The sequence below is a fragment of the Lynx canadensis genome, chromosome B4 (genome assembly GCF_007474595.2).
Source record: "Lynx canadensis isolate LIC74 chromosome B4, mLynCan4.pri.v2, whole genome shotgun sequence".
Classification (NCBI taxonomy): Eukaryota; Metazoa; Chordata; class Mammalia; order Carnivora; family Felidae; genus Lynx; species Lynx canadensis.
In genome coordinates this window covers 105,535,364-105,551,328 of record NC_044309.1, presented here as the reverse complement: position 1 = coordinate 105,551,328, position 15,965 = coordinate 105,535,364, and positions in this window count along the sequence as shown.

Genomic DNA, 15,965 nt, shown 5'->3' with positions numbered 1-15,965 from the left:
CAATAATAGACTTTTCGACCATACAGATCACTTCCAGGCAATCCTTAGGAAATAACGTTTCCAAATCAACTATCTCTTGCTTCTCTCAAAGAGTGGTTTTTATTTTTTTGTATTTTTTTTTGTATTTTTTTAACGTTTATTCATTTTAGACACAGAGAGAGACAGAGCATGAATGGGGGAAGGTCAGAGAGAGAGGGAGACACAGAACCCGAAACAGGCTCCAGGCTCTGAGCTGTCAGCACAAAGCCCGACTCTGGTCTCGAACCCACAGACTGCGAGATCGTGACCTGAGCCGAAGTCGGTCCCCCAACCAACTGAGCCACCCAGGCGTCCCTCAAAGAGTGGTTTTTAAACACTTGGTCTAAATGTTCATATCACGAGATCATTTGTTATATAAAAAGCTAGAGTGGCAGACAGCAAATGTAAGGGGCCATTGAAGGGCTAGTAAACATAAAATCAGATCTGTACGGTTTCAAAAAATCTGTGGCTTATTGGAATATTCCTTCTGGATTTCTGTTTGTTTGTTTTTATCTTTTCTTTTGGATATGAAAGAGTGAAAACTAGCTCTCTAGAAACCATAAGCTTACAGGGATAGGACGACAAGGCAGGGTGAACACACTCTATGCGAAATTAGTCTATAAACTGGAGTAGTCACACATCTCAAGTGTAGGAGGGAATGGAATAATTTCCTTGAATTTATGAAGTATTTTTTTTTCTTTATTCCTTTATGTCCCTGCCATCCTGATAGTAAACAAAGCTCTAAGGTGATAAATTTATTATGATTCACAAACATATGCACACGCGCACACACACGCACTTCTTGTATGATTGAAGGATAGTTCGACCAGGATCTTTACTTTACCCCGCCACTGGCAGAGGAGCTCTCCAACATTTTGTGCATTACTGAACTGTACTACATTAAGCTTCTCTGGTCCCTACACATTAAACAGTGGTATCACTCACCTCTCGGTAGTGACAAGCAAACAACAATCCTACACATGTACAAACAACCCCTCTCCCCAAAGAGGTAGAGCAAATATCACACATAGCAACCAACCCGTTTACTCTCAGACACTGCCTTGAGGAACACAGTGTGTTGGGAACTTCTTAAATGGTGTTAGCTGTTGAGATAATAGCCACTTGGCTGAGCACTTTAAGGACAAGCAGAAACAAGGATCTGTGGCACTCAAACAGGAAAAGAGAGAGAGAGAGAGAGAGATTTATGCTTTCCTTGAGCTCACCTCTTCACTAATCCTCTGATTTCTTCTGACTTGAGAAGACGAACTGGGAGTTAGAGAGTTGGATCATTCTTTTCCTCTTCTTCCTAGATCTATTACCTCTCTAATGATTGCCTGAAGTTACCTCCTCTTTGATTTTTTTTTATTACCAGGAGATAGTTCAGTCACGCAAAAGTGCAAGGAAAATATAATGAATTCTCACATACCCACTACCCAGCTTTGAAAACGAAACATTACAGATAAAATGGAAGGCACTATGTCCTCTTCCTCAACACATGTCTCCTGCTTTAGAAGGTGGTAACCACTTGCTTCCCTTTGGTATTTGTTGTTCTCATGATTTATTTTCATTCTCATGTATTTTTAAAAACTTTTATTATGCCTGTGTGGATCTATAATCAATAGCCTCATAAAAATTGTATCACAATATATGTATCCTATTACAACTCCTTTTCCCACTCAACATTGTTTGAGAGAGAAATTTATTGATATATTTAGCTCCACTATTTTATTTTCAATTACACTGTATTGTATTTTATGGATATGCCACAATAGATATACTCATCCTCCTGATGATGAAATAAATTATCTCTACTTATTTCTACTTAGTCTCTACATAAGCAGACTGTACTAGTGGGCCTTATCTCTCTCTCTCCCTCTCCTTCCCTATTCCGCATATTAATATTGCATATTACAATGGCATTCTTGAGTATGTTTTTCCTGAGCACACACCAGGATATTTTGACGTTATATACGTAAAAATGGAAATGCTTGTTTGAAAAGTATATACATCTTTAGCTATGATAAATATTTCCAAATTGCTTGCCAATTGGTTTTTACCAATTTAGACACTTCCATAAATAGTGTAATAAGAATTTGTATCACTCTCTATCTACATAACCACTTCAGGCTTCTAAGTTTTTTTGCAACCTAATATGTGTGAAATGATAGGTCAATTTCCTTTCATTTACAATTCCTGATTTTTAAGAGGTTGAGTATTTTTTTTAAATATGTACGACCCTTTTGCATTTCCTCTTTGGTGAAGTTATTTGTGTCTTTAGCAGAGCCTATTAGGTGGCAGCCAATACCTGACTTCCCTGGCAACAGAGCTATTTGTAGACAGGCCTGTAGCTACCCAAAATAAAGATTTTATTTCCAAGTCTCAAGAGAAATTTAGTGTAGTCATGTGTCAGGTTCCTGGCCAAAGAGATGTAAGCATAAATGTAGTATGTAATACCACATAGCAAATGCCCACAAAGTAAGGGAATATACCCATCTCTTCTTTTCCCTTCCCAGGGACTTAAATATGGATATGATCCCTGGAGCAGTACTCACCAGTTTGGACATAGGAAGTCACGTGTGGAGGATGATAGAGCAACCCAGTAAAGGACCATGGACTCCCAAACTGAATTATTTACTGATGACCTTGACTGATTATTGTGTCACTCCTTTATGTGAGGGAAAAATAATAATAATTTCTGTTTACTATTTTGAGACGTTCTGGCACTTGTACCCAAAAGTAATCCTAACTGATAAAATAACCGTTGTCTATTTTTCACATTGTTCTCAGGTTGTTTTCTTATTTGTTTGCAACAGTTTTTTTATGTTTTGCACACAAAACTTTGTTGCCTATATGTGTATTACAAAAATCTTCTCCTTTGCCTTTTATTTTCATTTTACTTAGAGTATCTTTTTATACAACAATCATTTTAATCAGTTAAATTCATCAGTCCCTTCAAGGTTTGATCATATTAAGAAACCCTCCCCTTTCTATTATCATAAAGATTTCCTCAATTACAAAAAAAGTCAGCTATCTTTTTTCCCTAATTCAGGATTTTAATCTATCTAACTTTATCTTTGTTCTAGAATGAGAAATTGTTTTCTCATATAAACAAGCAATGGTTCCCACATCACTTCTTGAAATATCCTTTTTTTTTCTAACAAATTATTGCAATTTTTCCTGAGCTCAACAGTAGAGCCAATGGCAGAAATTGTATGGCCAAGACTCATAGAAAGTTGTGGTTTTCATATAGCTGAGCATGCCATGATTTAACCTTTATAAACTTCCACTCTTATCTTTCTATTCTAGAATTCTACATGATAATGCTTAGGGATAATTATTAAGGATATTTATGCCTAAAATCAGACATATCTGGGTTTAAATATAAATTCTGAAATTAGTTAATTCATGTTAAACATATTACATAATTCCATAACCCTCAATGCCCTTGTCCAAAAGTTGAAGTAATAGCAATTTTATAGTATTTGTAATGAGGACTAAATGAGCTAATACATGCAAAACACTTAGTAAATACTTCACAGAATAAGTGCTTAATAATTGGTAGCTGCCATTGTTTTTATGCATCTGGAGAAAAGTATGCAGGGATCTTTTATTTTTCATGAACATGGTTTCAGAGCCTTCCATCTATGCTGGCACACACCCCATTCCCTGTCTTTTTCATTGACCATAACAATTCCTGCTCTAGTATACATTTGAGGTTTTACAAAAAAGACAGAGGATGAAAAATTATACGAAGAAAAATCAGAGGAGAAAGACCAATAATAACAAATATTAGCAGTACTAATCACAAGACAGTAGAAGCTACCTTAGAAGAACTTTATAGGCATTGTTCCACCAGTTGGTCTCTGTAAGCTAGTTGCCATTCTATCTAAAGTTAATACATTCCTCAAAACTACATAGAAAGAAAACAGAAGAGAGAGAGAGAGAGCTCTAAAACGTAGGTCTGACAACAAAATCCTTGTTCTGATCCCTTGTACAATAGTTTAAGACAGGATAGAGGACTGGGAGCCATTCCTACTCTCTCAATAATGAAAGAACTCTATTAAAGAAAAGTACACTCCAGTCTTTATATTCCCTAATGCCCATTTCAGCCACTGGCTTTGATTCAACTGCACCATCAGTTCAGTTAGAACAGTAGTCAACTCCAACACTGGACCCTACCAATTACTTTTTATTTAATTTACCAGATTTGTAGCAGACAAAGCTCGAGTGAAAGTAGTTCAAAGGGTAGCAAACAGCATTGCGCTTTTGTATCTGGAATCTTCTCACTGTGCTGGAAACAAACAGCCTTACCTTAGTCACAAATGCACACATACGCAACACAAAATAAAATATAAACAGCTGTGTGATAAATGGCAAGTCACTTAACCTCCCTGAATGTCTGTTTTCTCATAAGCAAAATGAGGATTTGGCAGAATTGTCTCTAAAGCTAGGATTCTGGAATACAAGAATAAAACAAAACAAAACATTTTCCAATGTCCTTGAAGGGAAACCCTGCCAGAGGAGATGGTGAAAAGCTGAAATACTAAAAGGCAATGTGTTTGTCATGCTTTTGGTGAGGTGAAATGAAACACTTTGATGAGTAATAATTACATATTTCATTTAAAGGAGTAAAAATAGGGGCACCTGGCTGGCTCAGTTGGTAGAGCATATAACTCTTGATCTTGGGGTTGTAAGTTCAAGCCCCATATGGGGTGTAGAAGTTACTTAAAAATAAAATCTTTTTTTAAAAAAGTATTAAAAATATGGGTTCTTGTATCTTATTTCCTATAGACACTCTCTAAGTAGAGCTTCTCATTTCCTCAGCTCTCTTGGAGCCTGTGGTACTATATGCAAACAGAGGGGAATACACAATAATGTGAACTCCAAAGCTCTCTTCTTTTATTTTGTTTCAGGTCAACATAGTCCTCCACTGGTTGACTTTGTCATTTCAGGAATGAAAAATATAACATCCATTTATATACTCCTTAGAAAGTTTTTATTTTCTCTATATACCGCAAATTACAACAATGAGATTTCCCACAGGGAAAAAAAAAAAAAAAAAAAAGACCTTTCAGACCCCAGCCGTGGCTTCAGAGAATGAACACATGAGAAGATAGCTCTGTGCAGTGGTATCCTCTCCAAGGCCCCCAACATGATATATGGCAGGTCACCTTCTTCCTGGCATTTTAGAATCCCTAGATGCCAATAAGGAGTTAATAATGCTTATCACTGATCCCCTTCAGACAAGGTTAGAAGGCTAACTAGAAAAGTTAATCTAGTGAGCTATCAAAAATATGCTCTGGAGATACAGAGCCTCATACTACTCTTAGAAATAAAATCACACAAAACTTAGCACATATTTCTGGCCACCCCATACTGTATCACATGTATGCCCCCTCCTAGTAGTGACATACAATGTCCATGCACAATTCTCATTGGACTCTCAAAGAGTTCATGCAGTACAGCTGGCTCAACTAAATCAGAAAAAAAAAAAAAAAAAAGAGGAGTTTGATCATCTATACTGATTTTTGTAGAGTTGTAAATTGCTGACCTGAACATCAAACCATATGGTATGAAAACTCACCACCTAAGCCGATTCCGGTTAGTGGTTTGAACAGAGTTCAATTAAACTGACATTCTGGCTCCTTGCATCTGTCCTTACCTCCTGAAGGAGACATACCTTCACCCCTGAACAGGTGAAGCCCACAGAAGGGAGGTCAGCCGACTGAAGGAACAGAGTACACTCTGTTATTAAAATTTACCTGGTGTATTAGTCAGGGATTTCCAGAGAAAGAGAACCAGGAGGATGTGTTTATATGTACACAGAGAGATTTATTTTAACGAATTTGTCTTACTTGATTGGTAAAGGCTTCAAGTACAAAATGTGCAAGGTGAGCCAGCAGGCTGGAGACCTGGTTGGGAGCCAGTGCTCTAGTTCAAGTCCTAAGGCTGTCAGTGGCAGAATTCCTTCTCACTCATGAGAGGTCAATCTTCTCTTCTATTAAGAGCATCATCTAGGGGAGCTTGGGTGGCTCAGTTGGTTAAGCGTCCAACTTCGACTCAGATCATGATCTCGTGGTTTGTGAGTTCAAGCCCTGCATAGTGCTCTCTACTGACAGCTCAGAGCCTGGAGCCTGCTTCAGATACCCCTCCCCTGCTCATGTTCTGTCTCTCGATAATAAATAAATGTTAAAAAAAATGTTTTTAAAGACCATCATCTAAACAGACGAGGCCCACCCACATTATGGAAAGCAATCTGCTTTACTCAAAGTCCACTGATTTTGATGTTAATCTCATCTACAAAATACTTCACAAAACCATCCAGAATTGATATTTGGGCACTGTGGTTCAGCCAATCTGACAAATGAAATTAATCATCACACCTTGTAATTTTGTATTTACTCTTTTGTTTCATCTGTTACATTGAGGAAGCCAGGGGTGTAAGAGTGACTTTGCTGCCTTGGAGTGTTTAAGTACCCAGTTCTTGGTCCCCAACAAGTGCTCAATAAATGTTTATTACACTGAAATACACTGGGTCTTGACTTCATACATTTTAAGGCTACTGCACAGAAAAAACCTTAGGATTCTTCTTTGTGCAGTTACTTAGTGAAAGGTAACCATCGCTTATGGCCTGAATTGTGTCCCCAAAATTCACATGTCAAAACCTAACATAACTGTATTTGGAGACGGGGTCTTAGAGAGGAAATGAAGTTTGAATGAGTTCCTAAAGGTATAGTTCTAATCTAATCTAATGGCTGTCCTCATGAGAAGACAGATGGGAGACATCAATGATGCATGCACACAGAGAACAGGACACATAAGGACAAGTGAGAACGCAGCCCTCTGCAAACCAAAGATAAGAGCCTCTTAGGAGAAAACCTGCCAACACCTTGATCTTGAACTTGTAGCCTCCAGAACTGTGAGAAGATAAATTTTGGTTGTTGAAGCCACCCAGAATCTGATATTTTGTTGTGGCAGCCTGAGCAGGCTAACACACCCTCTGATACACTGTGCCCTAGAAGTAGGGGCCTATACAAGTGCGGTGAACAAAGTATAGTTGGTTTCACCTGAATAGAGATGATATGATGTGTGAACTGAACACAAACTGCTGTGAGGTCCCTGTGAGGAAACTAAATGTTTAAAAGAGGTGGACGCACACGATTAACTTCCTTCCCCAAACCTGCAGATACCAGGTAAGCTTTCATTTTCTCAGAGAAATAAATGGCACTAACCCCTTCCGAAAATGCTTTTATTTTTTAAATGTAAACACCTCAGGAGAGTTCCATAAATATCAGTCATTCACTCTGCAGTCTAAATTTGTTTTATCTGCTTTCTCAAATAACTGAAATCTAATGAGAAAGAGGAAGAAAAAAAATCTGAATCAAAAGGTTAGTGGGGTGATTCAGAGGATAATTTCATGTAATCAGAATTCAGAAACAAACTAGGGATTCTAGCCACTTCTTCCAAAATTTACCAAGGTTGGCCTTAGTATCTTTTGCATCTTAGAGACAGGCCAGAGTTAAAGGCCTTCAGAAAAACAAGTTGTTCTGACCCTTACATTTCTGCCTTTCAAAATAAAACCAATAAGAACCTCAATGCTACTGCAACTCCTTTAAGCATTGTGGTTTTTTCCTCATTATCCCTCTAGTGTATTGAACTTCTTGATGTCAGCCTCTTTGCTGTCCATAGTATTTTTTTAATGCTTATTTCCTTTGAGAGAGAGAGCATGCAAGTTGAGGAGTGGGAAAGAGAGAGAGAGAGAGAGAGAGAGGGAGGGAGGGAGGGAGAATCCCAAGCAGGCGTTGTGCTACCAGAGCAGAGCCCAATGCGGGGCTCGGTCCCACAAACCATGAGATCACAACCTGAGGCAAAATCAACAGACAGATGCTCAACTGACTGAGACACCCAAGTGTCCATGTCCACAGTATTTTCATCAAAAATTTCTCTTGCACCCCAGCCCTCCTTAGCCACCTAAATCCTGCCATCTTTGAAGATCCAAATGAACTATCAGAAATGTTGGAAAGACTTCCTTGATCAGTTCAACTGAAAATTCTCTTCCCTCTTTAAACTTTTGTCCTTTCCATTCATTTCACACCTAAAATATAAATATAACAGTCATTGCCTTTTCATATTTAGTCCTAATCCACCGATTAGATAATAACTTCTTTCACTCTTTCACATCAAGGAACATTTTGTACGTTTAACTGTAGACCACCTAAAGCATTGACTGAACCTGAAACACACACAGGTCTTCAAGATCTCTGCACTAATTGATCAGTGGGTGAGTGATTAAATAACACTCTATCCTTGCTCCCAAGAGGTTGTGTGTTCTCATAAATTTCATGCTCATAATGATGTTTGGTAGTGAATATATACTATATGGCATGTCTGGTGTATGAAGACACAAGGCACCAAAGAATTCTTAAAGGTTATGAAACTGCCTTTACTTCTTTTGGCTTTTGACTTTATACACAAATTTCTGCCCACCCCCCACCCCCAACAGGGACCTGTGTGAAAGGTTAATATTCCCTGGGAACAATCCAATCATTTATTTATAAAATATTTGTTATATTCCTATTAGCGCTGTTAACTCTAAAAGATCATGGAGATATAATAGTGTGTGGGTTGGGGGAAGGGGACAGTGACAAGGATTAGCAGTACAAAACATCTGCCTTCATGGAACTCGCAGTCAAGGGAGATAACAACCATTAATGAAAAATCGTGCACATGAGGACAATAGCCTTTACCACCACCCATTGCCTTTTCCTCAATCTACTTTTCCATTCACATAATAGCATCGTCATGGAAATTCTGCAGAGGGAGTTGTAGTGATCTATAAGAGCACAAAGCATGGGATTTGGTCAGCGTTGTAGGCAGCATCTAAAATGGCCCGTAGTGGGGCGCCTGGGTGGCGCAGTCGGTTAAGCGTCCGACTTCAGCCAGGTCATGATCTCGCGGTCCGTGAGTTCGAGCCCCGCGTCAGGCTCTGGGCTGATGGCTCAGAGCCTGGAGCCTGTTTCCGATTCTGTGTCTCCCTCTCTCTCTGCCCCTCCCCCGTTCATGCTCTGTCTCTCTCTGTCCCAAAAATAAATAAACGTTGAAAAAAAAAAATTTTAAAAAAAAAATAAAAAATAAAAAAAAAATAAATAAATAAAATGGCCCGTAGTGATGCCTACCTTTTGGTGTTCATGCCCTGATGTGTGAGCCGGATCTAAGGACTTGCATCTAATAAAGAGAAACATCAAAATTAAGTTTAAAAGACTGTGCCTTCTCTTTCTCTTGTGCTTTGTCTGGCTCATTTGCTTTCTTACTTCGGTGAAGCAAGCTGCCATGTTATGAGCAGCCCTGTGACAAAGAATGGAGGGCAGCCTCTGAGTAACAGCAACAGGTGCTCAGTGTGAAGGACTGAATCCCACAGAAACCATGTGAGCTTTCTTAGAAGCAGATCCTAACCCTAGCTGAGCCTAGAGATGACTACAGGCTTGACCCACACCTAGATCACAGCCTTGTGGTATCCTGGGAGCAGGAGGAGCCAGCTGGGTTGCACCTCGATTTCTAACCACAGTAACTTGGAGATAATAAATATTTACAATAAAAATACATGTATTTTACCATAGATATTAATATACAGATTTCAGCAGATATAAACTTTCACAGGAAAGTAGTGCGTTGTGGTAAAGACGTGGAGTAAAGAATTCAGGATTCTAGTTCTAGCTCAGACAGGAAACCGACATATGACCTTGGACGGACAAATAATTATTGCCCATACATAGTGTGATCTGACTTTGCTCTTTCATAAACTGAAGGGAAGAATTAGTTAACACCTAACATTCCTCCTTGAGATAAAAGTCCCCACTCATATGAAAATTTAAAAGTTGTGCTGATTCATACTCGCAAAGCTGGTTGTGTATTCTGGTTCAGTATAATTTTCTTTTGATTTGGATTCTTTTGTCATGGGTGCTGGGCCAACTCTCTAACTCTATACACTCCAGCATAGTAGCTTTTGTGTGTCTTCTCATCTTCTTCTTTTTGCTTAGTTTTTATATTCACATTGAAATTTCAAACCAACAAATTTTGACAAAGAACCAGCATGCCTTGCCACAATTACTTTCAAAAATAGTTCTAAAGATCCACTAATGTACTCTCTAAATCTTACGAACGTGGTTTCTATATTCAAAGCATTCATTTTGTCTAGAAACAAAAATTTAGACCTTCAGTTGTATTGCCTCTTAATGAAACAGATAATAGAAACAAAGTGGGGGGATAGCATAATCTACTCACAACAGATGCTTTAACATATTTTTACAATCTTGGTTGGTAGATCTTTTTGTGTTATTTTAGATAAATGAAAACACAACTGAATTATTTTACTAAAATGTCTTATACCAATGGTTTTGAAAGAAGAAAAAGGTTATCTTCTATAGCTGAAGGTAATAATTTAGTTTGATTCAAAAATAGCTTAAGAGAAAAATACCTAATCCTTCAGCACACACTCTGCTCCTTTCTATGTGAACGGTGCATATCTGTGTTTCTATTTTTTTTCCACGCCAAGTACATCAGTTGCAGGATACATGGCACATAGTTTAACCCTAAGATGTGAACTTATTTGTGAATCTTAGTATATTGTTAGGCTCAGAAATTTTGTATACCCGATTCCCCATTCAGTGTCTGTATACTACAATAGAAGGAACTCTGTTAGAACTGGTTCAGCTCCTTAACTGAGTAGAAGGGGGCAAACCAAATATTGGTGTTACTACTTCACCATGAAGAAATGAATGTGTCATCAAAATGCCTCCAAGTCTGGATATAAGCCCGGGTCTAATCAGAAGTATTTGCTCTAAAGCTTCCCTTCCCCTGTATACACACATCCTTCCCTCTTCAAAAGCACAAAGTTTCTGCAGAACTGGTAAAACAGTTCAATATCAAATGTTGTTTTACAAATTTTTACTGAATTGCAATATACAGAAAACCATAAGAAAGCACTTTGGTTCCCAGTTGGTCCCCTTATCAAATCGTCATTAAATTCAGGAAAGAAGGAATGTTGAGAATATTTTACAATATTATACTATACATGTTTTCCTCGTGTTTTGTTTATTATATTAAATATAATGTCAATTTAATGATGGATGAAAATGGTAAAAGTGTAAAAGAACATGATTCTTTTACAAAGGAAGCACGTAAAAATATAACAGAACAATTTCGGAGAGAAGACATCTTTGGAATACTTTGTTAGCTTCATTAATTCTCACAAGAATAAGAATTTAAATGGTTTTACTATGCAATATGCTAAAAGTTATTCTTAAATCTGTTATAGAAATTTTAAGAGCATAAACACTCCATTAAATGGACTCAAACATGAAACACTTAGAGCAAACAATCTGGGGCTAATCCCTCCCCCAAGCCAAGTAAAAAGTTGAATGGAAGGGCCATACCATAATAACAAGATGGTTGATGCCAGAAACAGATGATATAGTCCATTTGTACATCCTCTCAACCATACATTCATTTATTCACTTACTCAGCCTTTTCTTTATTAAGTAGTGAACTCGGTAACAGGGTCTCAACAGTGAGTAAACCTCATATTTGGTAGTAATTAAACTCTAGTGAGAAATATAGTCAAGTAAACCACATCTGACGCAGAAGTAATTATAGAGATATTGGAGATATTGGAGAATCTGATAATAATTACAGACTCCCTTTCAAGAAAATGCACATTCTAATTATTCCAAAACTTCGTATACAATTTCAGAGGTTTCCAGGACCCTCAAACATTCACCCACAGACCACTTAAATGTTACCACAGAGTAAGAACATCTGGTTTACAGAGACTAATTTGTATCTGTGGTGTCACTATAGGACAGTAGCACAAAAAGGTTCTCAGTGATATGTGAACATTTTCTGTAGGTATGGTATTCTGTGGATAAATGCCTTGCCATGGCCAGCTCCCTGTGGTGTTAGAGAAGTTTTAAAGGCTCATCATAGTTACCTTGAACTTCAGCAATGTTGACCCTGTGTGTTTATATAACCATCTGTTGACAAATAACTGGCTCAACAAGCAGAAAGATTATTTTTATTTACCTTGTTTCTAAACCAAGTCTTCTACTAGAAGGATTAATTATAAATTAGGAAGAAAAGACAGTCAAATAAAATTGGCTATTAAAAAGGATCTTCTTGTGGTAGAAATAAATATTTCAAAGGTATTTCTGGATTCATTCAAAGCTAAACTGAGACCTTTTTTGCAACTTAAATCTCTATGTTTAAGCATATTTAAAGTTGCCAGGGTAGAGGCTATTAATTTAAAAAAATATCCAAAGAACACTAAAATAACTTTTCAGTTATCAATTCAAACCTTCCATAAATTTAGTTAATAAAAAAGTATCTTTGCCTTTTTTCCCAAATTAATAAAAAGAATTCCAGTTGAAATGCATTTAGGTATACATTTAGCCACTCTTGAAAATTAAGCTAAAGTTTCAGTCTAAAACATTAAGGAATAACTGATTTAAGCAAACATTTCTTTTGGAAGGCAAATGATTAAATGAAGTAGATTTATTTTATAGAATGAGAAATTGTGACCCAGCTTCATAGAAAAGGAAACTAAATTTATAGGAAAAATGATACAGTCCCATACACAAAGTAACCCAACTCTATCAAGCTTGCTGCTTATACTAGCAAAACTTTTGTTTATATTCTATTCAAATTTGGTTCCATAGGCAAAGCCTTAAAGAAAAAAATAAATCAGGGTGCCTAGCTGGCTCCATTGGTTGAGTGTCTCTTGATTTTGGCTTGGGTCATAATTCCAGGGTCATGAGATTGAGCCCCATATCCACATGAATACGGATTGAGCCCCATACTCCACATGAAAATGGAGCCTGCTTGAGATTCTCTCTTTCTCTCAATCTTTCCCTATTTCCCTCCCTCCCTCCATTCCTCTGCCTTTCTCCCCAGTTTGTGCACTCTCTCTCTCTCTCTCTCAAAATTAAAAAAAAAATCAAAACATTATTTCATTTTCACACTATTCATTCAACAATTTATCATTCATTTATCCACCCATCCAATTTAATAAGTATTTACTGAGTTACTTCCATACAGTGTTCAAGAAATGGTAAAGAGACCTGGCTAGAGCAGTGAACTAGGTAGTTGGTGCTAAGACTTGAGAGATATAGGCAAAAGCCTATCCAAAAGGCCTTGTTGGTGTAGAGCAGAGTTCATATTTTCTTACAAATGCAAGGCTAACCTATTCAAATGGATTTTTTAACATGTATTTATTTATTTTGAGAGAGAGAGCATGCACGTATGTTCACACGTGCAAGGGGGAGGGGCAGAGAGAAAGGGAGAGAGAGAATCCCAAGCACAGGGCTGGCAGCACAGAGCCCAACGTGGGGCTCAATCCCACAAACTATGAGATCCTGACCTAAGCTGAAATCAAGAGTTGGACATTTAACCGACTGAGCCACTCAGGCACCCCTATTCAAGTCTTTTAAAGAAGGAAGTGATACAAAATGACGTATTTTAAATAAATGTACTCTTTTAAATTTGAACCTCCTCTGATTTAGTAAAGCTGCTTTACAAGCTCTACCTACCAAAACATACCTTGAAATTTCCTTTCTCTGGGCTCACAAATTATTTCCATTTGGAAATTCTGATTTTTAACAATGAATCATTTAGTAATATGGAAGTTTGAGGACTGAATATGCCTTGGCTTTAAAAATAATTTAGGAAATATTGATTTAGAGGTACACTGATATCAGAAGATTTTAAGAACAATCCAGACGGTTAGTTGCCATGACTAGGTGGCTGTGAAAATTCATTTTCCGTGGCTGACTTTAAGGGCCTGTTGAATTGTGGCTGTCTCCTAGACTGGCTATAAAGTCATGCACCTTTATTATCTATATACTGTCTTCCTCCCACTTCTTCTCTAAGGGTCATGGTATTATCTTTCTTTGCCCTGCTGTTCCTTCTTATCTCTTATTACTGAAATCAGCAAATGTTTCATGTAACCAAATTTATCAAGGAATTTCTTTGCACTAAACACTATGAAGGATATTGCAAGAGGTACAAAGAAAAGGAGAGTCGCAGGAAAGAAACAGGGAAAGAAAAAAAATTACAAAATATAGTTTGGGCAAAGGAGTAAACAAGAAGAAATTAAATTAAGTAAAAACAATATTTACTGAGTAGCTACCACTGCCAGTAACTTTATAAGGCAGACGTGCATTTGATGAATACCAAGTATGTGTTACAGCTATTAGCAGCTAACGTTACTATACGATTACTAAGCAGCAAGCAGTGTGTATAGTAACTTACGTAATCTTTCTAACAACTCTGTAAGTCAAAGAGATGGGAAGTATCATTATCCCATATTATAAAGGAGAAAGCAGGGAACTGACTCCAGAGGTTGAACACTTCACCTAGACTCTACTCAAACTTCTACACGAATAAAATTAACTTGCAGAACATGTTAAACAAAAACATGAATGTTACATTTTTTAGTAGATTCTGATGTGAGGTCAAGGGCGATGAATTTTTACAAACTCATAAACCACCATCACTACCACCACCATTGCCCATCACTAAACCATCACACTAACCAAAATTCAATGATTCAGATTCTGATATTAATGACTCTTCAAACACATTTGAAAAACCCTGTGCTGTGATACTCTGTATCCTCCACCACTGTGTTAATTAAATTTCATATGCACATACTCATTTGGAGATACATAAACATGCATATTCTAATTCTATAGTTCTAACTTGGGCCCTAAGAGCCAACATTTCTAACAAACTTAGAGGTGATACCAATGTGGCCAGTTCAAGAATCTTATTTTCAGTAGCCAGGACCTAGTACAGTACCAGAAAATTTAGGATTAAAATAGGAACTCTAACTCTTTCCCATAAAAAAAACTTATAGTCTCCATCAACATAATGAAAAGGCAACCTACTTTATGGAAGAAAATATTTGCATGTCATATATCTGAAAATAGGTTAATATTTAAAATATATGAAGTATTCATGCAACTCAATAGTGAAAAAAATCTGATTTAAAAATGAGCAGAGGACCTTTTTCCAAAGACATTTTTCCAAAGACATACAGATAGCCCACAGAAACATGAAAAGATGCTCAATATTACTAATCATCAAATAAATGCAAATCAAAACTACAATGAGGTATCACTTCACACTTGTCAAATGGCTATTATCAAAAAGACAAGTAATACCAAGTGTTGGCAAGGATGTGGAAAAAACAGAACCCTTATGCACTATTGGTAGAAATGTAAATTTGTGCAGCTACTATGGAAAGCATTATGGTGGTTCCTCAAACAATCAAAAATAGAATACATGATCTAGTAATTCCACTTCTGGGTATTTATCTGAAGAAAAAGAAAACATTAACTCAAAAAGATATATACACTGAGATGTTCTAGGCAGTATTATTTACAATAGCCGAAATATGGAAACAATTTAAGTGTCCACCGATGGATGAATGAATAAAGATAATACAATGTATATATACAATGGAATATTATTCAGCCATAAAAAAGAATGAAATCTTGCCACTTGCATACCATGGATGGTTCTTGAGGGCATTATACTAAGTGAAATAAGTCAGACAAAGAAAGGCAAAAACTTTATGATCTCACTTTTATATGGAATAACGTTTAAAAAAAAAAAAAACTAAGCTAATGGATTAAAAAAAAAAAACAAAACAGATTGGTGGTTGCCAGGGAAGGGGCAGGGCTGGGTGAAATCGCTAAAGGAGGTCAAAAGTTAGACACTTCCAGTTATAAAATAAATAAGTTGTGGGATGTAACGTACAACAAGATGACTATAGTTAAATACAGTGTAATGCATATTTGAAACTTGCTGGAAGATTAAATCTTAAAAGTTATCATCACAGGAAAAAAAGTGGAAACTATGTAGGGTGACGGATGTTCACTAGACTTACTGTG